Raw genomic sequence first — 24,516 nt, 5'->3', positions numbered from 1 at the left:
TGCCAAAGGATGCGAAATGTGCGCGGATACGCCGTCCGAATGCGGCTGGATGTTCTCCCCTAGCCTACCTCGAAATGCGCCTGCCAGGTACGATCACCTTCGGCCGCTGCCGACAGGCGGGAAGCCGACACAGCGCGGCGTCGGGGCGCTTCCTTGTGCGGTGGTGGTGTAATGGTCAGCATAGTTGCCTTCCAAGCAGTTGATCCGGTTTCGATTCCCGGCCACCGCAACAGGCTTTTTAATTTCGCGTATGAGTACTTTCGCCACGTGCCCTTAAATTAATGTTTTTTTTCCCCCTTCTTACTCGCTGCAGACCAGCCTATAGTGTGTCTCGACTTGTCTCGACTTTGCTCAGCTGACGCGAGAGCTGACGCTCTCAAATCGGCCTATATCAAAACGACAAGCACGAGAAACGACTGAGAGAGGTAAGGAGAGGCGAGGCGATGGGCACACAGCACTCCCCCTTCCTTTCACGGTGGCGTGTCCATGACCGAATCGGGTTGTAGCTCCAAAAACAAAGGAGAAAGAAAAAACAGGAAGTAAAACTGCCAACGGTACCCTGTGTCCCCATGCGCTCACCCGCCCAAGTACTGACAAGGGCCAAAGTTGTTACAAATCGGCAATCGGACATTTTCTTTCATCTTGTCTTTATCGGTTGAGAACCAGTGTATTCAACATATTATGGCCATTGCCGAGTGAATGCTGTAGCGCTTCCCGACAAGTCGGGTTCGGATCCTCTGTCAACTTCCACGCAGGGTGATGATCTTTTGGTCATCACACTCGCCTGCTGAAATCGGCGCTGCCTTTTCGTAGTAGTAAAAGACTAGTGGCCCGTGGGGGGATCGAACCCACGACCTTCGCGTTATTAGCACGACGCTCTAACCAACTGAGCTAACGGGCCTCGGCAGATGCAGTTGCTCAGCCCTGCGCTGGAAACGTATGGCATGAAGCCGTACACCATTTCTATGGTCGTCGGACGTCTGCTTCCCTCGTCTATATTCTGCTGACGGTCACGAAACAGTAGCTATATTGCGAGCAGGACGGGAAACGGCAGCTCGGTCAGCTCAAACTTGTCACAGTTCGTGTGGAAAAAATTCCGTTCCGGTACCGGGAATCGAACCCGGGCCTCCTGGGTGAAAGCCAGGTATCCTAGCTACTAGACCACACCGGATGTGGGGGTGTCTTCGCCGGTTCGGACGGTCGCTTGTCGCATTTCGTGTCGTGTCCCGCGTCGGCGCCCTTCTCTCTTTGCGAGCGTCTTTGCGCTTACTCACTGGCAAGGCGCGCACCTCAAACGTCTCAGAGCAATGCTTTTGGCTTCATGCTGTGCTGGGAGAAGAGGGAAAGGGAAGCTGTAAGTAGCAGTAACAGGGAGTAAACATTTTCCCGCTGAAGCGTTGAAACCGTTGTGGATAACAAACAAGAAATAAGTTGGTGCCCTAGCAACAGCATCACCATCAGTCACAGAAAATTAAATGCCCCGGGTGAGGATCGAACTCACGACCTTAAGATTATGAGACTTACGCGCTGCCTACTGCGCTACCGAGGCACGGGCGAACCGTTTTTCCTGGAAACTGGGTAAGTACCATACCCAATGTTAGACGTAAAGACACTGTACTTCCTGGATAACGTGTTCTGTTGCTAGACGTGCATTGCCGGCCCAGTTGATTGCGGTGTTGCTGCAGCTTTTGCAAACGATAGGCAGCACTCCTTGTCGTTAACGTTCAGTGCCTCGGAGGCACCTGGACATAGCAAATTGTGAGGCCAGGCCGACGCTAGTCTGTAGAACATGATGCGAGCGTCCTAGTGGGGACCCGCGAGTGCTGCGTTCTCGGTTCTTCTCAAGGGAATCCAGCTATACATTCTTGTGGATCGTGCATCTCAAGAGCGCAAGCAGCACGGCAGCATTATCGCGGGAACAGCAAAACGATGCATCGGCCGGGAATCGAACCCGGGCCGCCCGCGTGGCAGGCGAGCATTCTACCACTGAACCACCGATGCTCGGGCCAGTAGTAACTTCACGCTGCTTGCCGAGCAGATGTCTCAAGGGAAAGTGGGACTGCCGTCAAGCGCCGTAGCATTCTGTCGAGAAGATGCTGCAGGCGCTGAATCCTGCACTGCACTGCTTAAATATGCCGCCAGAACGCGGTCCTCTGCGTACTCTTGCGTCGCCGGTGCCGGCACCGACTCTTGCCAAAGGATGCGAAATGTGCGCGGATACGCCGTCCGAATGCGGCTGGATGTTCTCCCCTAGCCTACCTCGAAATGCGCCTGCCAGGTACGATCACCTTCGGCCGCTGCCGACAGGCGGGAAGCCGACACAGCGCGGCGTCGGGGCGCTTCCTTGTGCGGTGGTGGTGTAATGGTCAGCATAGTTGCCTTCCAAGCAGTTGATCCGGTTTCGATTCCCGGCCACCGCAACAGGCTTTTTAATTTCGCGTATGAGTACTTTCGCCACGTGCCCTTAAATTAATGTTTTTTTTCCCCCTTCTTACTCGCTGCAGACCAGCCTATAGTGTGTCTCGACTTGTCTCGACTTTGCTCAGCTGACGCGAGAGCTGACGCTCTCAAATCGGCCTATATCAAAACGACAAGCACGAGAAACGACTGAGAGAGGTAAGGAGAGGCGAGGCGATGGGCACACAGCACTCCCCCTTCCTTTCACGGTGGCGTGTCCATGACCGAATCGGGTTGTAGCTCCAAAAACAAAGGAGAAAGAAAAAACAGGAAGTAAAACTGCCAACGGTACCCTGTGTCCCCATGCGCTCACCCGCCCAAGTACTGACAAGGGCCAAAGTTGTTACAAATCGGCAATCGGACATTTTCTTTCATCTTGTCTTTATCGGTTGAGAACCAGTGTATTCAACATATTATGGCCATTGCCGAGTGAATGCTGTAGCGCTTCCCGACAAGTCGGGTTCGGATCCTCTGTCAACTTCCACGCAGGGTGATGATCTTTTGGTCATCACACTCGCCTGCTGAAATCGGCGCTGCCTTTTCGTAGTAGTAAAAGACTAGTGGCCCGTGGGGGGATCGAACCCACGACCTTCGCGTTATTAGCACGACGCTCTAACCAACTGAGCTAACGGGCCTCGGCAGATGCAGTTGCTCAGCCCTGCGCTGGAAACGTATGGCATGAAGCCGTACACCATTTCTATGGTCGTCGGACGTCTGCTTCCCTCGTCTATATTCTGCTGACGGTCACGAAACAGTAGCTATATTGCGAGCAGGACGGGAAACGGCAGCTCGGTCAGCTCAAACTTGTCACAGTTCGTGTGGAAAAAATTCCGTTCCGGTACCGGGAATCGAACCCGGGCCTCCTGGGTGAAAGCCAGGTATCCTAGCTACTAGACCACACCGGATGTGGGGGTGTCTTCGCCGGTTCGGACGGTCGCTTGTCGCATTTCGTGTCGTGTCCCGCGTCGGCGCCCTTCTCTCTTTGCGAGCGTCTTTGCGCTTACTCACTGGCAAGGCGCGCACCTCAAACGTCTCAGAGCAATGCTTTTGGCTTCATGCTGTGCTGGGAGAAGAGGGAAAGGGAAGCTGTAAGTAGCAGTAACAGGGAGTAAACATTTTCCCGCTGAAGCGTTGAAACCGTTGTGGATAACAAACAAGAAATAAGTTGGTGCCCTAGCAACAGCATCACCATCAGTCACAGAAAATTAAATGCCCCGGGTGAGGATCGAACTCACGACCTTAAGATTATGAGACTTACGCGCTGCCTACTGCGCTACCGAGGCACGGGCGAACCGTTTTTCCTGGAAACTGGGTAAGTACCATACCCAATGTTAGACGTAAAGACACTGTACTTCCTGGATAACGTGTTCTGTTGCTAGACGTGCATTGCCGGCCCAGTTGATTGCGGTGTTGCTGCAGCTTTTGCAAACGATAGGCAGCACTCCTTGTCGTTAACGTTCAGTGCCTCGGAGGCACCTGGACATAGCAAATTGTGAGGCCAGGCCGACGCTAGTCTGTAGAACATGATGCGAGCGTCCTAGTGGGGACCCGCGAGTGCTGCGTTCTCGGTTCTTCTCAAGGGAATCCAGCTATACATTCTTGTGGATCGTGCATCTCAAGAGCGCAAGCAGCACGGCAGCATTATCGCGGGAACAGCAAAACGATGCATCGGCCGGGAATCGAACCCGGGCCGCCCGCGTGGCAGGCGAGCATTCTACCACTGAACCACCGATGCTCGGGCCAGTAGTAACTTCACGCTGCTTGCCGAGCAGATGTCTCAAGGGAAAGTGGGACTGCCGTCAAGCGCCGTAGCATTCTGTCGAGAAGATGCTGCAGGCGCTGAATCCTGCACTGCACTGCTTAAATATGCCGCCAGAACGCGGTCCTCTGCGTACTCTTGCGTCGCCGGTGCCGGCACCGACTCTTGCCAAAGGATGCGAAATGTGCGCGGATACGCCGTCCGAATGCGGCTGGATGTTCTCCCCTAGCCTACCTCGAAATGCGCCTGCCAGGTACGATCACCTTCGGCCGCTGCCGACAGGCGGGAAGCCGACACAGCGCGGCGTCGGGGCGCTTCCTTGTGCGGTGGTGGTGTAATGGTCAGCATAGTTGCCTTCCAAGCAGTTGATCCGGGTTCGATTCCCGGCCACCGCAACAGGCTTTTTAATTTCGCGTATGAGTACTTTCGCCACGTGCCCTTAAATTAATGTTTTTTTTCCCCCTTCTTACTCGCTGCAGACCAGCCTATAGTGTGTCTCGACTTGTCTCGACTTTGCTCAGCTGACGCGAGAGCTGACGCTCTCAAATCGGCCTATATCAAAACGACAAGCACGAGAAACGACTGAGAGAGGTAAGGAGAGGCGAGGCGATGGGCACACAGCACTCCCCCTTCCTTTCACGGTGGCGTGTCCATGACCGAATCGGGTTGTAGCTCCAAAAACAAAGGAGAAAGAAAAAACAGGAAGTAAAACTGCCAACGGTACCCTGTGTCCCCATGCGCTCACCCGCCCAAGTACTGACAAGGGCCAAAGTTGTTACAAATCGGCAATCGGACATTTTCTTTCATCTTGTCTTTATCGGTTGAGAACCAGTGTATTCAACATATTATGGCCATTGCCGAGTGAATGCTGTAGCGCTTCCCGACAAGTCGGGTTCGGATCCTCTGTCAACTTCCACGCAGGGTGATGATCTTTTGGTCATCACACTCGCCTGCTGAAATCGGCGCTGCCTTTTCGTAGTAGTAAAAGACTAGTGGCCCGTGGGGGGATCGAACCCACGACCTTCGCGTTATTAGCACGACGCTCTAACCAACTGAGCTAACGGGCCTCGGCAGATGCAGTTGCTCAGCCCTGCGCTGGAAACGTATGGCATGAAGCCGTACACCATTTCTATGGTCGTCGGACGTCTGCTTCCCTCGTCTATATTCTGCTGACGGTCACGAAACAGTAGCTATATTGCGAGCAGGACGGGAAACGGCAGCTCGGTCAGCTCAAACTTGTCACAGTTCGTGTGGAAAAAATTCCGTTCCGGTACCGGGAATCGAACCCGGGCCTCCTGGGTGAAAGCCAGGTATCCTAGCTACTAGACCACACCGGATGTGGGGGTGTCTTCGCCGGTTCGGACGGTCGCTTGTCGCATTTCGTGTCGTGTCCCGCGTCGGCGCCCTTCTCTCTTTGCGAGCGTCTTTGCGCTTACTCACTGGCAAGGCGCGCACCTCAAACGTCTCAGAGCAATGCTTTTGGCTTCATGCTGTGCTGGGAGAAGAGGGAAAGGGAAGCTGTAAGTAGCAGTAACAGGGAGTAAACATTTTCCCGCTGAAGCGTTGAAACCGTTGTGGATAACAAACAAGAAATAAGTTGGTGCCCTAGCAACAGCATCACCATCAGTCACAGAAAATTAAATGCCCCGGGTGAGGATCGAACTCACGACCTTAAGATTATGAGACTTACGCGCTGCCTACTGCGCTACCGAGGCACGGGCGAACCGTTTTTCCTGGAAACTGGGTAAGTACCATACCCAATGTTAGACGTAAAGACACTGTACTTCCTGGATAACGTGTTCTGTTGCTAGACGTGCATTGCCGGCCCAGTTGATTGCGGTGTTGCTGCAGCTTTTGCAAACGATAGGCAGCACTCCTTGTCGTTAACGTTCAGTGCCTCGGAGGCACCTGGACATAGCAAATTGTGAGGCCAGGCCGACGCTAGTCTGTAGAACATGATGCGAGCGTCCTAGTGGGGACCCGCGAGTGCTGCGTTCTCGGTTCTTCTCAAGGGAATCCAGCTATACATTCTTGTGGATCGTGCATCTCAAGAGCGCAAGCAGCACGGCAGCATTATCGCGGGAACAGCAAAACGATGCATCGGCCGGGAATCGAACCCGGGCCGCCCGCGTGGCAGGCGAGCATTCTACCACTGAACCACCGATGCTCGGGCCAGTAGTAACTTCACGCTGCTTGCCGAGCAGATGTCTCAAGGGAAAGTGGGACTGCCGTCAAGCGCCGTAGCATTCTGTCGAGAAGATGCTGCAGGCGCTGAATCCTGCACTGCACTGCTTAAATATGCCGCCAGAACGCGGTCCTCTGCGTACTCTTGCGTCGCCGGTGCCGGCACCGACTCTTGCCAAAGGATGCGAAATGTGCGCGGATACGCCGTCCGAATGCGGCTGGATGTTCTCCCCTAGCCTACCTCGAAATGCGCCTGCCAGGTACGATCACCTTCGGCCGCTGCCGACAGGCGGGAAGCCGACACAGCGCGGCGTCGGGGCGCTTCCTTGTGCGGTGGTGGTGTAATGGTCAGCATAGTTGCCTTCCAAGCAGTTGATCCGGGTTCGATTCCCGGCCACCGCAACAGGCTTTTTAATTTCGCGTATGAGTACTTTCGCCACGTGCCCTTAAATTAATGTTTTTTTTCCCCCTTCTTACTCGCTGCAGACCAGCCTATAGTGTGTCTCGACTTGTCTCGACTTTGCTCAGCTGACGCGAGAGCTGACGCTCTCAAATCGGCCTATATCAAAACGACAAGCACGAGAAACGACTGAGAGAGGTAAGGAGAGGCGAGGCGATGGGCACACAGCACTCCCCCTTCCTTTCACGGTGGCGTGTCCATGACCGAATCGGGTTGTAGCTCCAAAAACAAAGGAGAAAGAAAAAACAGGAAGTAAAACTGCCAACGGTACCCTGTGTCCCCATGCGCTCACCCGCCCAAGTACTGACAAGGGCCAAAGTTGTTACAAATCGGCAATCGGACATTTTCTTTCATCTTGTCTTTATCGGTTGAGAACCAGTGTATTCAACATATTATGGCCATTGCCGAGTGAATGCTGTAGCGCTTCCCGACAAGTCGGGTTCGGATCCTCTGTCAACTTCCACGCAGGGTGATGATCTTTTGGTCATCACACTCGCCTGCTGAAATCGGCGCTGCCTTTTCGTAGTAGTAAAAGACTAGTGGCCCGTGGGGGGATCGAACCCACGACCTTCGCGTTATTAGCACGACGCTCTAACCAACTGAGCTAACGGGCCTCGGCAGATGCAGTTGCTCAGCCCTGCGCTGGAAACGTATGGCATGAAGCCGTACACCATTTCTATGGTCGTCGGACGTCTGCTTCCCTCGTCTATATTCTGCTGACGGTCACGAAACAGTAGCTATATTGCGAGCAGGACGGGAAACGGCAGCTCGGTCAGCTCAAACTTGTCACAGTTCGTGTGGAAAAAATTCCGTTCCGGTACCGGGAATCGAACCCGGGCCTCCTGGGTGAAAGCCAGGTATCCTAGCTACTAGACCACACCGGATGTGGGGGTGTCTTCGCCGGTTCGGACGGTCGCTTGTCGCATTTCGTGTCGTGTCCCGCGTCGGCGCCCTTCTCTCTTTGCGAGCGTCTTTGCGCTTACTCACTGGCAAGGCGCGCACCTCAAACGTCTCAGAGCAATGCTTTTGGCTTCATGCTGTGCTGGGAGAAGAGGGAAAGGGAAGCTGTAAGTAGCAGTAACAGGGAGTAAACATTTTCCCGCTGAAGCGTTGAAACCGTTGTGGATAACAAACAAGAAATAAGTTGGTGCCCTAGCAACAGCATCACCATCAGTCACAGAAAATTAAATGCCCCGGGTGAGGATCGAACTCACGACCTTAAGATTATGAGACTTACGCGCTGCCTACTGCGCTACCGAGGCACGGGCGAACCGTTTTTCCTGGAAACTGGGTAAGTACCATACCCAATGTTAGACGTAAAGACACTGTACTTCCTGGATAACGTGTTCTGTTGCTAGACGTGCATTGCCGGCCCAGTTGATTGCGGTGTTGCTGCAGCTTTTGCAAACGATAGGCAGCACTCCTTGTCGTTAACGTTCAGTGCCTCGGAGGCACCTGGACATAGCAAATTGTGAGGCCAGGCCGACGCTAGTCTGTAGAACATGATGCGAGCGTCCTAGTGGGGACCCGCGAGTGCTGCGTTCTCGGTTCTTCTCAAGGGAATCCAGCTATACATTCTTGTGGATCGTGCATCTCAAGAGCGCAAGCAGCACGGCAGCATTATCGCGGGAACAGCAAAACGATGCATCGGCCGGGAATCGAACCCGGGCCGCCCGCGTGGCAGGCGAGCATTCTACCACTGAACCACCGATGCTCGGGCCAGTAGTAACTTCACGCTGCTTGCCGAGCAGATGTCTCAAGGGAAAGTGGGACTGCCGTCAAGCGCCGTAGCATTCTGTCGAGAAGATGCTGCAGGCGCTGAATCCTGCACTGCACTGCTTAAATATGCCGCCAGAACGCGGTCCTCTGCGTACTCTTGCGTCGCCGGTGCCGGCACCGACTCTTGCCAAAGGATGCGAAATGTGCGCGGATACGCCGTCCGAATGCGGCTGGATGTTCTCCCCTAGCCTACCTCGAAATGCGCCTGCCAGGTACGATCACCTTCGGCCGCTGCCGACAGGCGGGAAGCCGACACAGCGCGGCGTCGGGGCGCTTCCTTGTGCGGTGGTGGTGTAATGGTCAGCATAGTTGCCTTCCAAGCAGTTGATCCGGGTTCGATTCCCGGCCACCGCAACAGGCTTTTTAATTTCGCGTATGAGTACTTTCGCCACGTGCCCTTAAATTAATGTTTTTTTTCCCCCTTCTTACTCGCTGCAGACCAGCCTATAGTGTGTCTCGACTTGTCTCGACTTTGCTCAGCTGACGCGAGAGCTGACGCTCTCAAATCGGCCTATATCAAAACGACAAGCACGAGAAACGACTGAGAGAGGTAAGGAGAGGCGAGGCGATGGGCACACAGCACTCCCCCTTCCTTTCACGGTGGCGTGTCCATGACCGAATCGGGTTGTAGCTCCAAAAACAAAGGAGAAAGAAAAAACAGGAAGTAAAACTGCCAACGGTACCCTGTGTCCCCATGCGCTCACCCGCCCAAGTACTGACAAGGGCCAAAGTTGTTACAAATCGGCAATCGGACATTTTCTTTCATCTTGTCTTTATCGGTTGAGAACCAGTGTATTCAACATATTATGGCCATTGCCGAGTGAATGCTGTAGCGCTTCCCGACAAGTCGGGTTCGGATCCTCTGTCAACTTCCACGCAGGGTGATGATCTTTTGGTCATCACACTCGCCTGCTGAAATCGGCGCTGCCTTTTCGTAGTAGTAAAAGACTAGTGGCCCGTGGGGGGATCGAACCCACGACCTTCGCGTTATTAGCACGACGCTCTAACCAACTGAGCTAACGGGCCTCGGCAGATGCAGTTGCTCAGCCCTGCGCTGGAAACGTATGGCATGAAGCCGTACACCATTTCTATGGTCGTCGGACGTCTGCTTCCCTCGTCTATATTCTGCTGACGGTCACGAAACAGTAGCTATATTGCGAGCAGGACGGGAAACGGCAGCTCGGTCAGCTCAAACTTGTCACAGTTCGTGTGGAAAAAATTCCGTTCCGGTACCGGGAATCGAACCCGGGCCTCCTGGGTGAAAGCCAGGTATCCTAGCTACTAGACCACACCGGATGTGGGGGTGTCTTCGCCGGTTCGGACGGTCGCTTGTCGCATTTCGTGTCGTGTCCCGCGTCGGCGCCCTTCTCTCTTTGCGAGCGTCTTTGCGCTTACTCACTGGCAAGGCGCGCACCTCAAACGTCTCAGAGCAATGCTTTTGGCTTCATGCTGTGCTGGGAGAAGAGGGAAAGGGAAGCTGTAAGTAGCAGTAACAGGGAGTAAACATTTTCCCGCTGAAGCGTTGAAACCGTTGTGGATAACAAACAAGAAATAAGTTGGTGCCCTAGCAACAGCATCACCATCAGTCACAGAAAATTAAATGCCCCGGGTGAGGATCGAACTCACGACCTTAAGATTATGAGACTTACGCGCTGCCTACTGCGCTACCGAGGCACGGGCGAACCGTTTTTCCTGGAAACTGGGTAAGTACCATACCCAATGTTAGACGTAAAGACACTGTACTTCCTGGATAACGTGTTCTGTTGCTAGACGTGCATTGCCGGCCCAGTTGATTGCGGTGTTGCTGCAGCTTTTGCAAACGATAGGCAGCACTCCTTGTCGTTAACGTTCAGTGCCTCGGAGGCACCTGGACATAGCAAATTGTGAGGCCAGGCCGACGCTAGTCTGTAGAACATGATGCGAGCGTCCTAGTGGGGACCCGCGAGTGCTGCGTTCTCGGTTCTTCTCAAGGGAATCCAGCTATACATTCTTGTGGATCGTGCATCTCAAGAGCGCAAGCAGCACGGCAGCATTATCGCGGGAACAGCAAAACGATGCATCGGCCGGGAATCGAACCCGGGCCGCCCGCGTGGCAGGCGAGCATTCTACCACTGAACCACCGATGCTCGGGCCAGTAGTAACTTCACGCTGCTTGCCGAGCAGATGTCTCAAGGGAAAGTGGGACTGCCGTCAAGCGCCGTAGCATTCTGTCGAGAAGATGCTGCAGGCGCTGAATCCTGCACTGCACTGCTTAAATATGCCGCCAGAACGCGGTCCTCTGCGTACTCTTGCGTCGCCGGTGCCGGCACCGACTCTTGCCAAAGGATGCGAAATGTGCGCGGATACGCCGTCCGAATGCGGCTGGATGTTCTCCCCTAGCCTACCTCGAAATGCGCCTGCCAGGTACGATCACCTTCGGCCGCTGCCGACAGGCGGGAAGCCGACACAGCGCGGCGTCGGGGCGCTTCCTTGTGCGGTGGTGGTGTAATGGTCAGCATAGTTGCATTCCAAGCAGTTGATCCGGGTTCGATTCCCGGCCACCGCAACAGGCTTTTTAATTTCGCGTATGAGTACTTTCGCCACGTGCCCTTAAATTAATGTTTTTTTTCCCCCTTCTTACTCGCTGCAGACCAGCCTATAGTGTGTCTCGACTTGTCTCGACTTTGCTCAGCTGACGCGAGAGCTGACGCTCTCAAATCGGCCTATATCAAAACGACAAGCACGAGAAACGACTGAGAGAGGTAAGGAGAGGCGAGGCGATGGGCACACAGCACTCCCCCTTCCTTTCACGGTGGCGTGTCCATGACCGAATCGGGTTGTAGCTCCAAAAACAAAGGAGAAAGAAAAAACAGGAAGTAAAACTGCCAACGGTACCCTGTGTCCCCATGCGCTCACCCGCCCAAGTACTGACAAGGGCCAAAGTTGTTACAAATCGGCAATCGGACATTTTCTTTCATCTTGTCTTTATCGGTTGAGAACCAGTGTATTCAACATATTATGGCCATTGCCGAGTGAATGCTGTAGCGCTTCCCGACAAGTCGGGTTCGGATCCTCTGTCAACTTCCACGCAGGGTGATGATCTTTTGGTCATCACACTCGCCTGCTGAAATCGGCGCTGCCTTTTCGTAGTAGTAAAAGACTAGTGGCCCGTGGGGGGATCGAACCCACGACCTTCGCGTTATTAGCACGACGCTCTAACCAACTGAGCTAACGGGCCTCGGCAGATGCAGTTGCTCAGCCCTGCGCTGGAAACGTATGGCATGAAGCCGTACACCATTTCTATGGTCGTCGGACGTCTGCTTCCCTCGTCTATATTCTGCTGACGGTCACGAAACAGTAGCTATATTGCGAGCAGGACGGGAAACGGCAGCTCGGTCAGCTCAAACTTGTCACAGTTCGTGTGGAAAAAATTCCGTTCCGGTACCGGGAATCGAACCCGGGCCTCCTGGGTGAAAGCCAGGTATCCTAGCTACTAGACCACACCGGATGTGGGGGTGTCTTCGCCGGTTCGGCGGTCGCTTGTCGCATTTCGTGTCGTGTCCCGCGTCGGCGCCCTTCTCTCTTTGCGAGCGTCTTTGCGCTTACTCACTGGCAAGGCGCGCACCTCAAACGTCTCAGAGCAATGCTTTTGGCTTCATGCTGTGCTGGGAGAAGAGGGAAAGGGAAGCTGTAAGTAGCAGTAACAGGGAGTAAACATTTTCCCGCTGAAGCGTTGAAACCGTTGTGGATAACAAACAAGAAATAAGTTGGTGCCCTAGCAACAGCATCACCATCAGTCACAGAAAATTAAATGCCCCGGGTGAGGATCGAACTCACGACCTTAAGATTATGAGACTTACGCGCTGCCTACTGCGCTACCGAGGCACGGGCGAACCGTTTTTCCTGGAAACTGGGTAAGTACCATACCCAATGTTAGACGTAAAGACACTGTACTTCCTGGATAACGTGTTCTGTTGCTAGACGTGCATTGCCGGCCCAGTTGATTGCGGTGTTGCTGCAGCTTTTGCAAACGATAGGCAGCACTCCTTGTCGTTAACGTTCAGTGCCTCGGAGGCACCTGGACATAGCAAATTGTGAGGCCAGGCCGACGCTAGTCTGTAGAACATGATGCGAGCGTCCTAGTGGGGACCCGCGAGTGCTGCGTTCTCGGTTCTTCTCAAGGGAATCCAGCTATACATTCTTGTGGATCGTGCATCTCAAGAGCGCAAGCAGCACGGCAGCATTATCGCGGGAACAGCAAAACGATGCATCGGCCGGGAATCGAACCCGGGCCGCCCGCGTGGCAGGCGAGCATTCTACCACTGAACCACCGATGCTCGGGCCAGTAGTAACTTCACGCTGCTTGCCGAGCAGATGTCTCAAGGGAAAGTGGGACTGCCGTCAAGCGCCGTAGCATTCTGTCGAGAAGATGCTGCAGGCGCTGAATCCTGCACTGCACTGCTTAAATATGCCGCCAGAACGCGGTCCTCTGCGTACTCTTGCGTCGCCGGTGCCGGCACCGACTCTTGCCAAAGGATGCGAAATGTGCGCGGATACGCCGTCCGAATGCGGCTGGATGTTCTCCCCTAGCCTACCTCGAAATGCGCCTGCCAGGTACGATCACCTTCGGCCGCTGCCGACAGGCGGGAAGCCGACACAGCGCGGCGTCGGGGCGCTTCCTTGTGCGGTGGTGGTGTAATGGTCAGCATAGTTGCCTTCCAAGCAGTTGATCCGGGTTCGATTCCCGGCCACCGCAACAGGCTTTTTAATTTCGCGTATGAGTACTTTCGCCACGTGCCCTTAAATTAATGTTTTTTTTCCCCCTTCTTACTCGCTGCAGACCAGCCTATAGTGTGTCTCGACTTGTCTCGACTTTGCTCAGCTGACGCGAGAGCTGACGCTCTCAAATCGGCCTATATCAAAACGACAAGCACGAGAAACGACTGAGAGAGGTAAGGAGAGGCGAGGCGATGGGCACACAGCACTCCCCCTTCCTTTCACGGTGGCGTGTCCATGACCGAATCGGGTTGTAGCTCCAAAAACAAAGGAGAAAGAAAAAACAGGAAGTAAAACTGCCAACGGTACCCTGTGTCCCCATGCGCTCACCCGCCCAAGTACTGACAAGGGCCAAAGTTGTTACAAATCGGCAATCGGACATTTTCTTTCATCTTGTCTTTATCGGTTGAGAACCAGTGTATTCAACATATTATGGCCATTGCCGAGTGAATGCTGTAGCGCTTCCCGACAAGTCGGGTTCGGATCCTCTGTCAACTTCCACGCAGGGTGATGATCTTTTGGTCATCACACTCGCCTGCTGAAATCGGCGCTGCCTTTTCGTAGTAGTAAAAGACTAGTGGCCCGTGGGGGGATCGAACCCACGACCTTCGCGTTATTAGCACGACGCTCTAACCAACTGAGCTAACGGGCCTCGGCAGATGCAGTTGCTCAGCCCTGCGCTGGAAACGTATGGCATGAAGCCGTACACCATTTCTATGGTCGTCGGACGTCTGCTTCCCTCGTCTATATTCTGCTGACGGTCACGAAACAGTAGCTATATTGCGAGCAGGACGGGAAACGGCAGCTCGGTCAGCTCAAACTTGTCACAGTTCGTGTGGAAAAAATTCCGTTCCGGTACCGGGAATCGAACCCGGGCCTCCTGGGTGAAAGCCAGGTATCCTAGCTACTAGACCACACCGGATGTGGGGGTGTCTTCGCCGGTTCGGACGGTCGCTTGTCGCATTTCGTGTCGTGTCCCGCGTCGGCGCCCTTCTCTCTTTGCGAGCGTCTTTGCGCTTACTCACTGGCAAGGCGCGCACCTCAAACGTCTCAGAGCAATGCTTTTGGCTTCATGCTGTGCTGGGAGAAGAGGGAAAGGGAAGCTGTAAGTAGCAGTAACAGGGAGTAAACATTTTCCCGCTGAAGCGTTGAAACCGTTGTGGATAACAAACAAGAAATAAGTTGGTGCCCTAGCAACAGCATCACCATCAGTCACAGAAAATTAAATGCCCCGGGTGAGGATCGAACTCACGACCTTAAGATTATGAGACTTACGCGCTGCCTACTGCGCTACCGAGGCACGGGCGAACCGTTTTTCCTGGAAACTGGGTAAGTACCATACCCAATGTTAGACGTAAAGACACTGTACTTCCTGGATAACGTGTTCTGTTGCTAGACGTGCATTGCCGGCCCAGTTGATTGCGGTGTTGCTGCAGCTTTTGCAAACGATAGGCAGCACTCCTTGTCGTTAACGTTCAGTGCCTCGGAGGCACCTGGACATAGCAAATTGTGAGGCCAGGCCGACGCTAGTCTGTAGAACATGATGCGAGCGTCCTAGTGGGGACCCGCGAGTGCTGCGTTCTCGGTTCTTCTCAAGGGAATCCAGCTATACATTCTTGTGGATCGTGCATCTCAAGAGCGCAAGCAGCACGGCAGCATTATCGCGGGAACAGCAAAACGATGCATCGGCCGGGAATCGAACCCGGGCCGCCCGCGTGGCAGGCGAGCATTCTACCACTGAACCACCGATGCTCGGGCCAGTAGTAACTTCACGCTGCTTGCCGAGCAGATGTCTCAAGGGAAAGTGGGACTGCCGTCAAGCGCCGTAGCATTCTGTCGAGAAGATGCTGCAGGCGCTGAATCCTGCACTGCACTGCTTAAATATGCCGCCAGAACGCGGTCCTCTGCGTACTCTTGCGTCGCCGGTGCCGGCACCGACTCTTGCCAAAGGATGCGAAATGTGCGCGGATACGCCGTCCGAATGCGGCTGGATGTTCTCCCCTAGCCTACCTCGAAATGCGCCTGCCAGGTACGATCACCTTCGGCCGCTGCCGACAGGCGGGAAGCCGACACAGCGCGGCGTCGGGGCGCTTCCTTGTGCGGTGGTGGTGTAATGGTCAGCATAGTTGCCTTCCAAGCAGTTGATCCGGGTTCGATTCCCGGCCACCGCAACAGGCTTTTTAATTTCGCGTATGAGTACTTTCGCCACGTGCCCTTAAATTAATGTTTTTTTTCCCCCTTCTTACTCGCTGCAGACCAGCCTATAGTGTGTCTCGACTTGTCTCGACTTTGCTCAGCTGACGCGAGAGCTGACGCTCTCAAATCGGCCTATATCAAAACGACAAGCACGAGAAACGACTGAGAGAGGTAAGGAGAGGCGAGGCGATGGGCACACAGCACTCCCCCTTCCTTTCACGGTGGCGTGTCCATGACCGAATCGGGTTGTAGCTCCAAAAACAAAGGAGAAAGAAAAAACAGGAAGTAAAACTGCCAACGGTACCCTGTGTCCCCATGCGCTCACCCGCCCAAGTACTGACAAGGGCCAAAGTTGTTACAAATCGGCAATCGGACATTTTCTTTCATCTTGTCTTTATCGGTTGAGAACCAGTGTATTCAACATATTATGGCCATTGCCGAGTGAATGCTGTAGCGCTTCCCGACAAGTCGGGTTCGGATCCTCTGTCAACTTCCACGCAGGGTGATGATCTTTTGGTCATCACACTCGCCTGCTGAAATCGGCGCTGCCTTTTCGTAGTAGTAAAAGACTAGTGGCCCGTGGGGGGATCGAACCCACGACCTTCGCGTTATTAGCACGACGCTCTAACCAACTGAGCTAACGGGCCTCGGCAGATGCAGTTGCTCAGCCCTGCGCTGGAAACGTATGGCATGAAGCCGTACACCATTTCTATGGTCGTCGGACGTCTGCTTCCCTCGTCTATATTCTGCTGACGGTCACGAAACAGTAGCTATATTGCGAGCAGGACGGGAAACGGCAGCTCGGTCAGCTCAAACTTGTCACAGTTCGTGTGGAAAAAATTCCGTTCCGGTACCGGGAATCGAACCCGGGCCTCCTGGGTGAAAGCCAGGTATCCTAGCTACTAGACCACACCGGATGTGGGGGTGTCTTCGCCGGTTCGGACGGTCGCTTGTCGCATTTCGTGTCGTGTCCCGCGTCGGCGCCCTTCTCTCTTTGCGAGCGTCTTTGCGCTTACTCACTGGCAAGGCGCGCACCTCAAACGTCTCAGAGCAATGCTTTTGGCTTCATGCTGTGCTGGGAGAAGAGGGAAAGGGAAGCTGTAAGTAGCAGTAACAGGGAGTAAACATTTTCCCGCTGAAGCGTTGAAACCGTTGTGGATAACAAACAAGAAATAAGTTGGTGCCCTAGCAACAGCATCACCATCAGTCACAGAAAATTAAATGCCCCGGGTGAGGATCGAACTCACGACCTTAAGATTATGAGACTTACGCGCTGCCTACTGCGCTACCGAGGCACGGGCGAACCGTTTTTCCTGGAAACTGGGTAAGTACCATACCCAATGTTAGACGTAAAGACACTGTACTTCCTGGATAACGTGTTCTGTTGCTAGACGTGCATTGCCGGCCCAGTTGATTGCGGTGTTGCTGCAGCTTTTGCAAACGATAGGCAGCACTCCTTGTCGTTAACGTTCAGTGCCTCGGAGGCACCTGGACATAGCAAATTGTGAGGCCAGGCCGACGCTAGTCTGTAGAACATGATGCGAGCGTCCTAGTGGGGACCCGCGAGTGCTGCGTTCTCGGTTCTTCTCAAGGGAATCCAGCTATACATTCTTGTGGATCGTGCATCTCAAGAGCGCAAGCAGCACGGCAGCATTATCGCGGGAACAGCAAAACGATGCATCGGCCGGGAATCGAACCCGGGCCGCCCGCGTGGCAGGCGAGCATTCTACCACTGAACCACCGATGCTCGGGCCAGTAGTAACTTCACGCTGCTTGCCGAGCAGATGTCTCAAGGGAAAGTGGGACTGCCGTCAAGCGCCGTAGCATTCTGTCGAGAAGATGCTGCAGGCGCTGAATCCTGCACTGCACTGCTTAAATATGCCGCCAGAACGCGGTCCTCTGCGTACTCTTGCGTCGCCGGTGCCGGCACCGACTCTTGCCAAAGGATGCGAAATGTGCGCGGATACGCCGTCCGAATGCGGCTGGATGTTCTCCCCTAGCCTACCTCGAAATGCGCCTGCCAGGTACGATCACCTTCGGCCGCTGCCGACAGGCGGGAAGCCGACACAGCGCGGCGTCGGGGCGCTTCCTTGTGCGGTGGTGGTGTAATGGTCAGCATAGTTGCCTTCCAAGCAGTTGATCCGGGTTCGATTCCCGGCCACCGCAACAGGCTTTTTAATTTCGCGTATGAGTACTTTCGCCACGTGCCCTTAAATTAATGTTTTTTTTCCCCCTTCTTACTCGCTGCAGACCAGCCTATAGTGTGTCTCGACTTGTCTCAGCTGACGCGAGAGCTGACGCTCTCAAATCGGCCTATATCAAAACGACAAGCACGAGAAACGACTGAGAGAGGTAAGGAGAGGCGAGGCGATGGGCACACAGCACTCCCCCTTCCTTTCACGGTGGCGTGTCCATGACCGAATCGGGTTGTAGCTCCAAAAACAAAGGAGAAAGAAAAAACAGGAAGTAAAACTGCCAACGGTACCCTGTGTCCCCATGCGCTCACCCGCCCAAGTACTGACAAGGGCCAAAGTTGTTACAAATCGGCAATCGGACATTTTCTTTCATCTTGTCTTTATCGGTTGAGAACCAGTGTATTCAACATATTATGGCCATTGCCGAGTGAATGCTGTAGCGCTTCCCGACAAGTCGGGTTCGGATCCTCTGTCAACTTCCACGCAGGGTGATGATCTTTTGGTCATCACACTCGCCTGCTGAAATCGGCGCTGCCTTTTCGTAGTAGTAAAAGACTAGTGGCCCGTGGGGGGATCGAACCCACGACCTTCGCGTTATTAGCACGACGCTCTAACCAACTGAGCTAACGGGCCTCGGCAGATGCAGTTGCTCAGCCCTGCGCTGGAAACGTATGGCATGAAGCCGTACACCATTTCTATGGTCGTCGGACGTCTGCTTCCCTCGTCTATATTCTGCTGACGGTCACGAAACAGTAGCTATATTGCGAGCAGGACGGGAAACGGCAGCTCGGTCAGCTCAAACTTGTCACAGTTCGTGTGGAAAAAATTCCGTTCCGGTACCGGGAATCGAACCCGGGCCTCCTGGGTGAAAGCCAGGTATCCTAGCTACTAGACCACACCGGATGTGGGGGTGTCTTCGCCGGTTCGGACGGTCGCTTGTCGCATTTCGTGTCGTGTCCCGCGTCGGCGCCCTTCTCTCTTTGCGAGCGTCTTTGCGCTTACTCACTGGCAAGGCGCGCACCTCAAACGTCTCAGAGCAATGCTTTTGGCTTCATGCTGTGCTGGGAGAAGAGGGAAAGGGAAGCTGTAAGTAGCAGTAACAGGGAGTAAACATTTTCCCGCTGAAGCGTTGAAACCGTTGTGGATAACAAACAAGAAATAAGTTGGTGCCCTAGCAACAGCATCACCATCAGTCACAGAAAATTAAATGCCCCGGGTGAGGATCGAACTCACGACCTTAAGATTATGAGACTTACGCGCTGCCTACTGCGCTACCGAGGCACGGGCGAACCGTTTTTCCTGGAAACTGGGTAAGTACCATACCCAATGTTAGACGTAAAGACACTGTACTTCCTGGATAACGTGTTCTGTTGCTAGACGTGCATTGCCGGCCCAGTTGATTGCGGTGTTGCTGCAGCTTTTGCAAACGATAGGCAGCACTCCTTGTCGTTAACGTTCAGTGCCTCGGAGGCACCTGGACATAGCAAATTGTGAGGCCAGGCCGACGCTAGTCTGTAGAACATGATGCGAGCGTCCTAGTGGGGACCCGCGAGTGCTGCGTTCTCGGTTCTTCTCAAGGGAATCCAGCTATACATTCTTGTGGATCGTGCATCTCAAGAGCGCAAGCAGCACGGCAGCATTATCGCGGGAACAGCAAAACGATGCATCGGCCGGGAATCGAACCCGGGCCGCCCGCGTGGCAGGCGAGCATTCTACCACTGAACCACCGATGCTCGGGCCAGTAGTAACTTCACGCTGCTTGCCGAGCAGATGTCTCAAGGGAAAGTGGGACTGCCGTCAAGCGCCGTAGCATTCTGTCGAGAAGATGCTGCAGGCGCTGAATCCTGCACTGCACTGCTTAAATATGCCGCCAGAACGCGGTCCTCTGCGTACTCTTGCGTCGCCGGTGCCGGCACCGACTCTTGCCAAAGGATGCGAAATGTGCGCGGATACGCCGTCCGAATGCGGCTGGATGTTCTCCCCTAGCCTACCTCGAAATGCGCCTGCCAGGTACGATCACCTTCGGCCGCTGCCGACAGGCGGGAAGCCGACACAGCGCGGCGTCGGGGCGCTTCCTTGTGCGGTGGTGGTGTAATGGTCAGCATAGTTGCCTTCCAAGCAGTTGATCCGGGTTCGATTCCCGGCCACCGCAACAGGCTTTTTAATTTCGCGTATGAGTACTTTCGCCACGTGCCCTTAAATTAATGTTTTTTTTCCCCCTTCTTACTCGCTGCAGACCAGCCTATAGTGTGTCTCGACTTGTCTCAGCTGACGCGAGAGCTGACGCTCTCAAATCGGCCTATATCAAAACGACAAGCACGAGAAACGACTGAGAGAGGTAAGGAGAGGCGAGGCGATGGGCACACAGCACTCCCCCTTCCTTTCACGGTGGCGTGTCCATGACCGAATCGGGTTGTAGCTCCAAAAACAAAGGAGAAAGAAAAAACAGGAAGTAAAACTGCCAACGGTACCCTGTGTCCCCATGCGCTCACCCGCCCAAGTACTGACAAGGGCCAAAGTTGTTACAAATCGGCAATCGGACATTTTCTTTCATCTTGTCTTTATCGGTTGAGAACCAGTGTATTCAACATATTATGGCCATTGCCGAGTGAATGCTGTAGCGCTTCCCGACAAGTCGGGTTCGGATCCTCTGTCAACTTCCACGCAGGGTGATGATCTTTTGGTCATCACACTCGCCTGCTGAAATCGGCGCTGCCTTTTCGTAGTAGTAAAAGACTAGTGGCCCGTGGGGGGATCGAACCCACGACCTTCGCGTTATTAGCACGACGCTCTAACCAACTGAGCTAACGGGCCTCGGCAGATGCAGTTGCTCAGCCCTGCGCTGGAAACGTATGGCATGAAGCCGTACACCATTTCTATGGTCGTCGGACGTCTGCTTCCCTCGTCTATATTCTGCTGACGGTCACGAAACAGTAGCTATATTGCGAGCAGGACGGGAAACGGCAGCTCGGTCAGCTCAAACTTGTCACAGTTCGTGTGGAAAAAATTCCGTTCCGGTACCGGGAATCGAACCCGGGCCTCCTGGGTGAAAGCCAGGTATCCTAGCTACTAGACCACACCGGATGTGGGGGTGTCTTCGCCGGTTCGGACGGTCGCTTGTCGCATTTCGTGTCGTGTCCCGCGTCGGCGCCCTTCTCTCTTTGCGAGCGTCTTTGCGCTTACTCACTGGCAAGGCGCGCACCTCAAACGTCTCAGAGCAATGCTTTTGGCTTCATGCTGTGCTGGGAGAAGAGGGAAAGGGAAGCTGTAAGTAGCAGTAACAGGGAGTAAACATTTTCCCGCTGAAGCGTTGAAACCGTTGTGGATAACAAACAAGAAATAAGTTGGTGCCCTAGCAACAGCATCACCATCAGTCACAGAAAATTAAATGCCCCGGGTGAGGATCGAACTCACGACCTTAAGATTATGAGACTTACGCGCTGCCTACTGCGCTACCGAGGCACGGGCGAACCGTTTTTCCTGGAAACTGGGTAAGTACCATACCCAATGTTAGACGTAAAGACACTGTACTTCCTGGATAACGTGTTCTGTTGCTAGACGTGCATTGCCGGCCCAGTTGATTGCGGTGTTGCTGCAGCTTTTGCAAACGATAGGCAGCACTCCTTGTCGTTAACGTTCAGTGCCTCGGAGGCACCTGGACATAGCAAATTGTGAGGCCAGGCCGACGCTAGTCTGTAGAACATGATGCGAGCGTCCTAGTGGGGACCCGCGAGTGCTGCGTTCTCGGTTCTTCTCAAGGGAATCCAGCTATACATTCTTGTGGATCGTGCATCTCAAGAGCGCAAGCAGCACGGCAGCATTATCGCGGGAACAGCAAAACGATGCATCGGCCGGGAATCGAACCCGGGCCGCCCGCGTGGCAGGCGAGCATTCTACCACTGAACCACCGATGCTCGGGCCAGTAGTAACTTCACGCTGCTTGCCGAGCAGATGTCTCAAGGGAAAGTGGGACTGCCGTCAAGCGCCGTAGCATTCTGTCGAGAAGATGCTGCAGGCGCTGAATCCTGCACTGCACTGCTTAAATATGCCGCCAGAACGCGGTCCTCTGCGTACTCTTGCGTCGCCGGTGCCGGCACCGACTCTTGCCAAAGGATGCGAAATGTGCGCGGATACGCCGTCCGAATGCGGCTGGATGTTCTCCCCTAGCCTACCTCGAAATGCGCCTGCCAGGTACGATCACCTTCGGCCGCTGCCGACAGGCGGGAAGCCGACACAGCGCGGCGTCGGGGCGCTTCCTTGTGCGGTGGTGGTGTAATGGTCAGCATAGTTGCCTTCCAAGCAGTTGATCCGGGTTCGATTCCCGGCCACCGCAACAGGCTTTTTAATTTCGCGTATGAGTACTTTCGCCACGTGCCCTTAAATTAATGTTTTTTTTCCCCCTTCTTACTCGCTGCAGACCAGCCTATAGTGTGTCTCGACTTGTCTCAGCTGACGCGAGAGCTGACGCTCTCAAATCGGCCTATATCAAAACGACAAGCACGAGAAACGACTGAGAGAGGTAAGGAGAGGCGAGGCGATGGGCACACAGCACTCCCCCTTCCTTTCACGGTGGCGTGTCCATGACCGAATCGGGTTGTAGCTCCAAAAACAAAGGAGAAAGAAAAAACAGGAAGTAAAACTGCCAACGGTACCCTGTGTCCCCATGCTCACCCGCCCAAGTACTGACAAGGGCCAAAGTTGTTACAAATCGGCAATCGGACATTTTCTTTCATCTTGTCTTTATCGGTTGAGAACCAGTGTATTCAACATATTATGGCCATTGCCGAGTGAATGCTGTAGCGCTTCCCGACAAGTCGGGTTCGGATCCTCTGTCAACTTCCACGCAGGGTGATGATCTTTTGGTCATCACACTCGCCTGCTGAAATCGGCGCTGCCTTTTCGTAGTAGTAAAAGACTAGTGGCCCGTGGGGGGATCGAACCCACGACCTTCGCGTTATTAGCACGACGCTCTAACCAACTGAGCTAACGGGCCTCGGCAGATGCAGTTGCTCAGCCCTGCGCTGGAAACGTATGGCATGAAGCCGTACACCATTTCTATGGTCGTCGGACGTCTGCTTCCCTCGTCTATATTCTGCTGACGGTCACGAAACAGTAGCTATATTGCGAGCAGGACGGGAAACGGCAGCTCGGTCAGCTCAAACTTGTCACAGTTCGTGTGGAAAAAATTCCGTTCCGGTACCGGGAATCGAACCCGGGCCTCCTGGGTGAAAGCCAGGTATCCTAGCTACTAGACCACACCGGATGTGGGGGTGTCTTCGCCGGTTCGGACGGTCGCTTGTCGCATTTCGTGTCGTGTCCCGCGTCGGCGCCCTTCTCTCTTTGCGAGCGTCTTTGCGCTTACTCACTGGCAAGGCGCGCACCTCAAACGTCTCAGAGCAATGCTTTTGGCTTCATGCTGTGCTGGGAGAAGAGGGAAAGGGAAGCTGTAAGTAGCAGTAACAGGGAGTAAACATTTTCCCGCTGAAGCGTTGAAACCGTTGTGGATAACAAACAAGAAATAAGTTGGTGCCCTAGCAACAGCATCACCATCAGTCACAGAAAATTAAATGCCCCGGGTGAGGATCGAACTCACGACCTTAAGATTATGAGACTTACGCGCTGCCTACTGCGCTACCGAGGCACGGGCGAACCGTTTTTCCTGGAAACTGGGTAAGTACCATACCCAATGTTAGACGTAAAGACACTGTACTTCCTGGATAACGTGTTCTGTTGCTAGACGTGCATTGCCGGCCCAGTTGATTGCGGTGTTGCTGCAGCTTTTGCAAACGATAGGCAGCACTCCTTGTCGTTAACGTTCAGTGCCTCGGAGGCACCTGGACATAGCAAACTGTGAGGCCAGGCCGACGCTAGTCTGTAGAACATGATGCGAGCGTCCTAGTGGGGACCCGCGAGTGCTGCGTTCTCGGTTCTTCTCAAGGGAATCCAGCTATACATTCTTGTGGATCGTGCATCTCAAGAGCGCAAGCAGCACGGCAGCATTATCGCGGGAACAGCAAAACGATGCATCGGCCGGGAATCGAACCCGGGCCGCCCGCGTGGCAGGCGAGCATTCTACCACTGAACCACCGATGCTCGGGCCAGTAGTAACTTCACGCTGCTTGCCGAGCAGATGTCTCAAGGGAAAGTGGGACTGCCGTCAAGCGCCGTAGCATTCTGTCGAGAAGATGCTGCAGGCGCTGAATCCTGCACTGCACTGCTTAAATATGCCGCCAGAACGCGGTCCTCTGCGTACTCTTGCGTCGCCGGTGCCGGCACCGACTCTTGCCAAAGGATGCGAAATGTGCGCGGATACGCCGTCCGAATGCGGCTGGATGTTCTCCCCTAGCCTACCTCGAAATGCGCCTGCCAGGTACGATCACCTTCGGCCGCTGCCGACAGGCGGGAAGCCGACACAGCGCGGCGTCGGGGCGCTTCCTTGTGCGGTGGTGGTGTAATGGTCAGCATAGTTGCCTTCCAAGCAGTTGATCCGGGTTCGATTCCCGGCCACCGCAACAGGCTTTTTAATTTCGCGTATGAGTACTTTCGCCACGTGCCCTTAAATTAATGTTTTTTTTCCCCCTTCTTACTCGCTGCAGACCAGCCTATAGTGTGTCTCGACTTGTCTCGACTTTGCTCAGCTGACGCGAGAGCTGACGCTCTCAAATCGGCCTATATCAAAACGACAAGCACGAGAAACGACTGAGAGAGGTAAGGAGAGGCGAGGCGATGGG

General features: G+C 54.2%; 56 non-coding genes across 56 annotated transcripts; 12 read left to right on the top strand and 44 right to left on the bottom strand.

The window, feature by feature from the left end:
* The first annotated feature begins 157 nt into the window (after positions 1-157).
* Positions 158-229, top strand: Trnag-ucc (transfer RNA glycine (anticodon UCC)). Its single transcript has one exon. It is a non-coding gene; the product is annotated as a tRNA-Gly (tRNA).
* A 598-nt stretch (positions 230-827) lies between these two features.
* Positions 828-901, bottom strand: Trnai-aau (transfer RNA isoleucine (anticodon AAU)). Its single transcript has one exon. It is a non-coding gene; the product is annotated as a tRNA-Ile (tRNA).
* A 198-nt stretch (positions 902-1,099) lies between these two features.
* Trnae-uuc (transfer RNA glutamic acid (anticodon UUC)) lies at positions 1,100-1,171 on the bottom strand. The gene has a single exon. It is a non-coding gene; the product is annotated as a tRNA-Glu (tRNA).
* A 305-nt stretch (positions 1,172-1,476) lies between these two features.
* Trnam-cau (transfer RNA methionine (anticodon CAU)) lies at positions 1,477-1,549 on the bottom strand. The gene has a single exon. It is a non-coding gene; the product is annotated as a tRNA-Met (tRNA).
* A 381-nt stretch (positions 1,550-1,930) lies between these two features.
* Trnag-gcc (transfer RNA glycine (anticodon GCC)) lies at positions 1,931-2,001 on the bottom strand. The gene has a single exon. It is a non-coding gene; the product is annotated as a tRNA-Gly (tRNA).
* A 347-nt stretch (positions 2,002-2,348) lies between these two features.
* Positions 2,349-2,420, top strand: Trnag-ucc (transfer RNA glycine (anticodon UCC)). Its single transcript has one exon. It is a non-coding gene; the product is annotated as a tRNA-Gly (tRNA).
* Positions 2,421-3,018: 598 nt separating this feature from the next.
* Trnai-aau (transfer RNA isoleucine (anticodon AAU)) lies at positions 3,019-3,092 on the bottom strand. The gene has a single exon. It is a non-coding gene; the product is annotated as a tRNA-Ile (tRNA).
* A 198-nt stretch (positions 3,093-3,290) lies between these two features.
* Positions 3,291-3,362, bottom strand: Trnae-uuc (transfer RNA glutamic acid (anticodon UUC)). Its single transcript has one exon. It is a non-coding gene; the product is annotated as a tRNA-Glu (tRNA).
* Positions 3,363-3,667: 305 nt separating this feature from the next.
* Trnam-cau (transfer RNA methionine (anticodon CAU)) lies at positions 3,668-3,740 on the bottom strand. The gene has a single exon. It is a non-coding gene; the product is annotated as a tRNA-Met (tRNA).
* Positions 3,741-4,121: 381 nt separating this feature from the next.
* Trnag-gcc (transfer RNA glycine (anticodon GCC)) lies at positions 4,122-4,192 on the bottom strand. Its single transcript has one exon. It is a non-coding gene; the product is annotated as a tRNA-Gly (tRNA).
* A 347-nt stretch (positions 4,193-4,539) lies between these two features.
* Positions 4,540-4,611, top strand: Trnag-ucc (transfer RNA glycine (anticodon UCC)). Its single transcript has one exon. It is a non-coding gene; the product is annotated as a tRNA-Gly (tRNA).
* A 598-nt stretch (positions 4,612-5,209) lies between these two features.
* On the bottom strand, positions 5,210-5,283 carry Trnai-aau (transfer RNA isoleucine (anticodon AAU)). Its single transcript has one exon. It is a non-coding gene; the product is annotated as a tRNA-Ile (tRNA).
* Positions 5,284-5,481: 198 nt separating this feature from the next.
* Positions 5,482-5,553, bottom strand: Trnae-uuc (transfer RNA glutamic acid (anticodon UUC)). The gene has a single exon. It is a non-coding gene; the product is annotated as a tRNA-Glu (tRNA).
* Positions 5,554-5,858: 305 nt separating this feature from the next.
* On the bottom strand, positions 5,859-5,931 carry Trnam-cau (transfer RNA methionine (anticodon CAU)). Its single transcript has one exon. It is a non-coding gene; the product is annotated as a tRNA-Met (tRNA).
* A 381-nt stretch (positions 5,932-6,312) lies between these two features.
* Positions 6,313-6,383, bottom strand: Trnag-gcc (transfer RNA glycine (anticodon GCC)). The gene has a single exon. It is a non-coding gene; the product is annotated as a tRNA-Gly (tRNA).
* Positions 6,384-6,730: 347 nt separating this feature from the next.
* Positions 6,731-6,802, top strand: Trnag-ucc (transfer RNA glycine (anticodon UCC)). The gene has a single exon. It is a non-coding gene; the product is annotated as a tRNA-Gly (tRNA).
* Positions 6,803-7,400: 598 nt separating this feature from the next.
* On the bottom strand, positions 7,401-7,474 carry Trnai-aau (transfer RNA isoleucine (anticodon AAU)). The gene has a single exon. It is a non-coding gene; the product is annotated as a tRNA-Ile (tRNA).
* Positions 7,475-7,672: 198 nt separating this feature from the next.
* Positions 7,673-7,744, bottom strand: Trnae-uuc (transfer RNA glutamic acid (anticodon UUC)). Its single transcript has one exon. It is a non-coding gene; the product is annotated as a tRNA-Glu (tRNA).
* A 305-nt stretch (positions 7,745-8,049) lies between these two features.
* On the bottom strand, positions 8,050-8,122 carry Trnam-cau (transfer RNA methionine (anticodon CAU)). The gene has a single exon. It is a non-coding gene; the product is annotated as a tRNA-Met (tRNA).
* Positions 8,123-8,503: 381 nt separating this feature from the next.
* Trnag-gcc (transfer RNA glycine (anticodon GCC)) lies at positions 8,504-8,574 on the bottom strand. The gene has a single exon. It is a non-coding gene; the product is annotated as a tRNA-Gly (tRNA).
* Positions 8,575-8,921: 347 nt separating this feature from the next.
* Positions 8,922-8,993, top strand: Trnag-ucc (transfer RNA glycine (anticodon UCC)). The gene has a single exon. It is a non-coding gene; the product is annotated as a tRNA-Gly (tRNA).
* A 598-nt stretch (positions 8,994-9,591) lies between these two features.
* Positions 9,592-9,665, bottom strand: Trnai-aau (transfer RNA isoleucine (anticodon AAU)). The gene has a single exon. It is a non-coding gene; the product is annotated as a tRNA-Ile (tRNA).
* A 198-nt stretch (positions 9,666-9,863) lies between these two features.
* Trnae-uuc (transfer RNA glutamic acid (anticodon UUC)) lies at positions 9,864-9,935 on the bottom strand. The gene has a single exon. It is a non-coding gene; the product is annotated as a tRNA-Glu (tRNA).
* A 305-nt stretch (positions 9,936-10,240) lies between these two features.
* Trnam-cau (transfer RNA methionine (anticodon CAU)) lies at positions 10,241-10,313 on the bottom strand. The gene has a single exon. It is a non-coding gene; the product is annotated as a tRNA-Met (tRNA).
* Positions 10,314-10,694: 381 nt separating this feature from the next.
* On the bottom strand, positions 10,695-10,765 carry Trnag-gcc (transfer RNA glycine (anticodon GCC)). The gene has a single exon. It is a non-coding gene; the product is annotated as a tRNA-Gly (tRNA).
* A 347-nt stretch (positions 10,766-11,112) lies between these two features.
* Positions 11,113-11,184, top strand: Trnag-ucc (transfer RNA glycine (anticodon UCC)). The gene has a single exon. It is a non-coding gene; the product is annotated as a tRNA-Gly (tRNA).
* Positions 11,185-11,782: 598 nt separating this feature from the next.
* On the bottom strand, positions 11,783-11,856 carry Trnai-aau (transfer RNA isoleucine (anticodon AAU)). Its single transcript has one exon. It is a non-coding gene; the product is annotated as a tRNA-Ile (tRNA).
* A 198-nt stretch (positions 11,857-12,054) lies between these two features.
* Trnae-uuc (transfer RNA glutamic acid (anticodon UUC)) lies at positions 12,055-12,126 on the bottom strand. The gene has a single exon. It is a non-coding gene; the product is annotated as a tRNA-Glu (tRNA).
* Positions 12,127-12,430: 304 nt separating this feature from the next.
* On the bottom strand, positions 12,431-12,503 carry Trnam-cau (transfer RNA methionine (anticodon CAU)). The gene has a single exon. It is a non-coding gene; the product is annotated as a tRNA-Met (tRNA).
* Positions 12,504-12,884: 381 nt separating this feature from the next.
* Trnag-gcc (transfer RNA glycine (anticodon GCC)) lies at positions 12,885-12,955 on the bottom strand. Its single transcript has one exon. It is a non-coding gene; the product is annotated as a tRNA-Gly (tRNA).
* A 347-nt stretch (positions 12,956-13,302) lies between these two features.
* On the top strand, positions 13,303-13,374 carry Trnag-ucc (transfer RNA glycine (anticodon UCC)). The gene has a single exon. It is a non-coding gene; the product is annotated as a tRNA-Gly (tRNA).
* A 598-nt stretch (positions 13,375-13,972) lies between these two features.
* Trnai-aau (transfer RNA isoleucine (anticodon AAU)) lies at positions 13,973-14,046 on the bottom strand. Its single transcript has one exon. It is a non-coding gene; the product is annotated as a tRNA-Ile (tRNA).
* Positions 14,047-14,244: 198 nt separating this feature from the next.
* Trnae-uuc (transfer RNA glutamic acid (anticodon UUC)) lies at positions 14,245-14,316 on the bottom strand. The gene has a single exon. It is a non-coding gene; the product is annotated as a tRNA-Glu (tRNA).
* Positions 14,317-14,621: 305 nt separating this feature from the next.
* On the bottom strand, positions 14,622-14,694 carry Trnam-cau (transfer RNA methionine (anticodon CAU)). The gene has a single exon. It is a non-coding gene; the product is annotated as a tRNA-Met (tRNA).
* Positions 14,695-15,075: 381 nt separating this feature from the next.
* On the bottom strand, positions 15,076-15,146 carry Trnag-gcc (transfer RNA glycine (anticodon GCC)). The gene has a single exon. It is a non-coding gene; the product is annotated as a tRNA-Gly (tRNA).
* Positions 15,147-15,493: 347 nt separating this feature from the next.
* Positions 15,494-15,565, top strand: Trnag-ucc (transfer RNA glycine (anticodon UCC)). Its single transcript has one exon. It is a non-coding gene; the product is annotated as a tRNA-Gly (tRNA).
* Positions 15,566-16,163: 598 nt separating this feature from the next.
* Positions 16,164-16,237, bottom strand: Trnai-aau (transfer RNA isoleucine (anticodon AAU)). The gene has a single exon. It is a non-coding gene; the product is annotated as a tRNA-Ile (tRNA).
* A 198-nt stretch (positions 16,238-16,435) lies between these two features.
* Trnae-uuc (transfer RNA glutamic acid (anticodon UUC)) lies at positions 16,436-16,507 on the bottom strand. Its single transcript has one exon. It is a non-coding gene; the product is annotated as a tRNA-Glu (tRNA).
* Positions 16,508-16,812: 305 nt separating this feature from the next.
* Trnam-cau (transfer RNA methionine (anticodon CAU)) lies at positions 16,813-16,885 on the bottom strand. The gene has a single exon. It is a non-coding gene; the product is annotated as a tRNA-Met (tRNA).
* Positions 16,886-17,266: 381 nt separating this feature from the next.
* Positions 17,267-17,337, bottom strand: Trnag-gcc (transfer RNA glycine (anticodon GCC)). The gene has a single exon. It is a non-coding gene; the product is annotated as a tRNA-Gly (tRNA).
* A 347-nt stretch (positions 17,338-17,684) lies between these two features.
* Positions 17,685-17,756, top strand: Trnag-ucc (transfer RNA glycine (anticodon UCC)). The gene has a single exon. It is a non-coding gene; the product is annotated as a tRNA-Gly (tRNA).
* Positions 17,757-18,344: 588 nt separating this feature from the next.
* On the bottom strand, positions 18,345-18,418 carry Trnai-aau (transfer RNA isoleucine (anticodon AAU)). Its single transcript has one exon. It is a non-coding gene; the product is annotated as a tRNA-Ile (tRNA).
* A 198-nt stretch (positions 18,419-18,616) lies between these two features.
* Positions 18,617-18,688, bottom strand: Trnae-uuc (transfer RNA glutamic acid (anticodon UUC)). The gene has a single exon. It is a non-coding gene; the product is annotated as a tRNA-Glu (tRNA).
* A 305-nt stretch (positions 18,689-18,993) lies between these two features.
* Positions 18,994-19,066, bottom strand: Trnam-cau (transfer RNA methionine (anticodon CAU)). Its single transcript has one exon. It is a non-coding gene; the product is annotated as a tRNA-Met (tRNA).
* Positions 19,067-19,447: 381 nt separating this feature from the next.
* Trnag-gcc (transfer RNA glycine (anticodon GCC)) lies at positions 19,448-19,518 on the bottom strand. The gene has a single exon. It is a non-coding gene; the product is annotated as a tRNA-Gly (tRNA).
* A 347-nt stretch (positions 19,519-19,865) lies between these two features.
* Positions 19,866-19,937, top strand: Trnag-ucc (transfer RNA glycine (anticodon UCC)). The gene has a single exon. It is a non-coding gene; the product is annotated as a tRNA-Gly (tRNA).
* Positions 19,938-20,525: 588 nt separating this feature from the next.
* On the bottom strand, positions 20,526-20,599 carry Trnai-aau (transfer RNA isoleucine (anticodon AAU)). Its single transcript has one exon. It is a non-coding gene; the product is annotated as a tRNA-Ile (tRNA).
* Positions 20,600-20,797: 198 nt separating this feature from the next.
* Positions 20,798-20,869, bottom strand: Trnae-uuc (transfer RNA glutamic acid (anticodon UUC)). The gene has a single exon. It is a non-coding gene; the product is annotated as a tRNA-Glu (tRNA).
* Positions 20,870-21,174: 305 nt separating this feature from the next.
* Positions 21,175-21,247, bottom strand: Trnam-cau (transfer RNA methionine (anticodon CAU)). Its single transcript has one exon. It is a non-coding gene; the product is annotated as a tRNA-Met (tRNA).
* A 381-nt stretch (positions 21,248-21,628) lies between these two features.
* Trnag-gcc (transfer RNA glycine (anticodon GCC)) lies at positions 21,629-21,699 on the bottom strand. Its single transcript has one exon. It is a non-coding gene; the product is annotated as a tRNA-Gly (tRNA).
* Positions 21,700-22,046: 347 nt separating this feature from the next.
* Positions 22,047-22,118, top strand: Trnag-ucc (transfer RNA glycine (anticodon UCC)). The gene has a single exon. It is a non-coding gene; the product is annotated as a tRNA-Gly (tRNA).
* Positions 22,119-22,704: 586 nt separating this feature from the next.
* Trnai-aau (transfer RNA isoleucine (anticodon AAU)) lies at positions 22,705-22,778 on the bottom strand. The gene has a single exon. It is a non-coding gene; the product is annotated as a tRNA-Ile (tRNA).
* Positions 22,779-22,976: 198 nt separating this feature from the next.
* Positions 22,977-23,048, bottom strand: Trnae-uuc (transfer RNA glutamic acid (anticodon UUC)). Its single transcript has one exon. It is a non-coding gene; the product is annotated as a tRNA-Glu (tRNA).
* A 305-nt stretch (positions 23,049-23,353) lies between these two features.
* Trnam-cau (transfer RNA methionine (anticodon CAU)) lies at positions 23,354-23,426 on the bottom strand. Its single transcript has one exon. It is a non-coding gene; the product is annotated as a tRNA-Met (tRNA).
* A 381-nt stretch (positions 23,427-23,807) lies between these two features.
* Trnag-gcc (transfer RNA glycine (anticodon GCC)) lies at positions 23,808-23,878 on the bottom strand. The gene has a single exon. It is a non-coding gene; the product is annotated as a tRNA-Gly (tRNA).
* Positions 23,879-24,225: 347 nt separating this feature from the next.
* Trnag-ucc (transfer RNA glycine (anticodon UCC)) lies at positions 24,226-24,297 on the top strand. The gene has a single exon. It is a non-coding gene; the product is annotated as a tRNA-Gly (tRNA).
* Positions 24,298-24,516: the final 219 nt, after the last annotated feature.

Source organism: Schistocerca nitens, unplaced genomic scaffold (assembly GCF_023898315.1).
Source record: "Schistocerca nitens isolate TAMUIC-IGC-003100 unplaced genomic scaffold, iqSchNite1.1 HiC_scaffold_226, whole genome shotgun sequence".
Classification (NCBI taxonomy): Eukaryota; Metazoa; Arthropoda; class Insecta; order Orthoptera; family Acrididae; genus Schistocerca; species Schistocerca nitens.
Note: the sequence above shows the minus strand (reverse complement) of the source record. Positions and strands in the feature narration are given on the sequence as shown.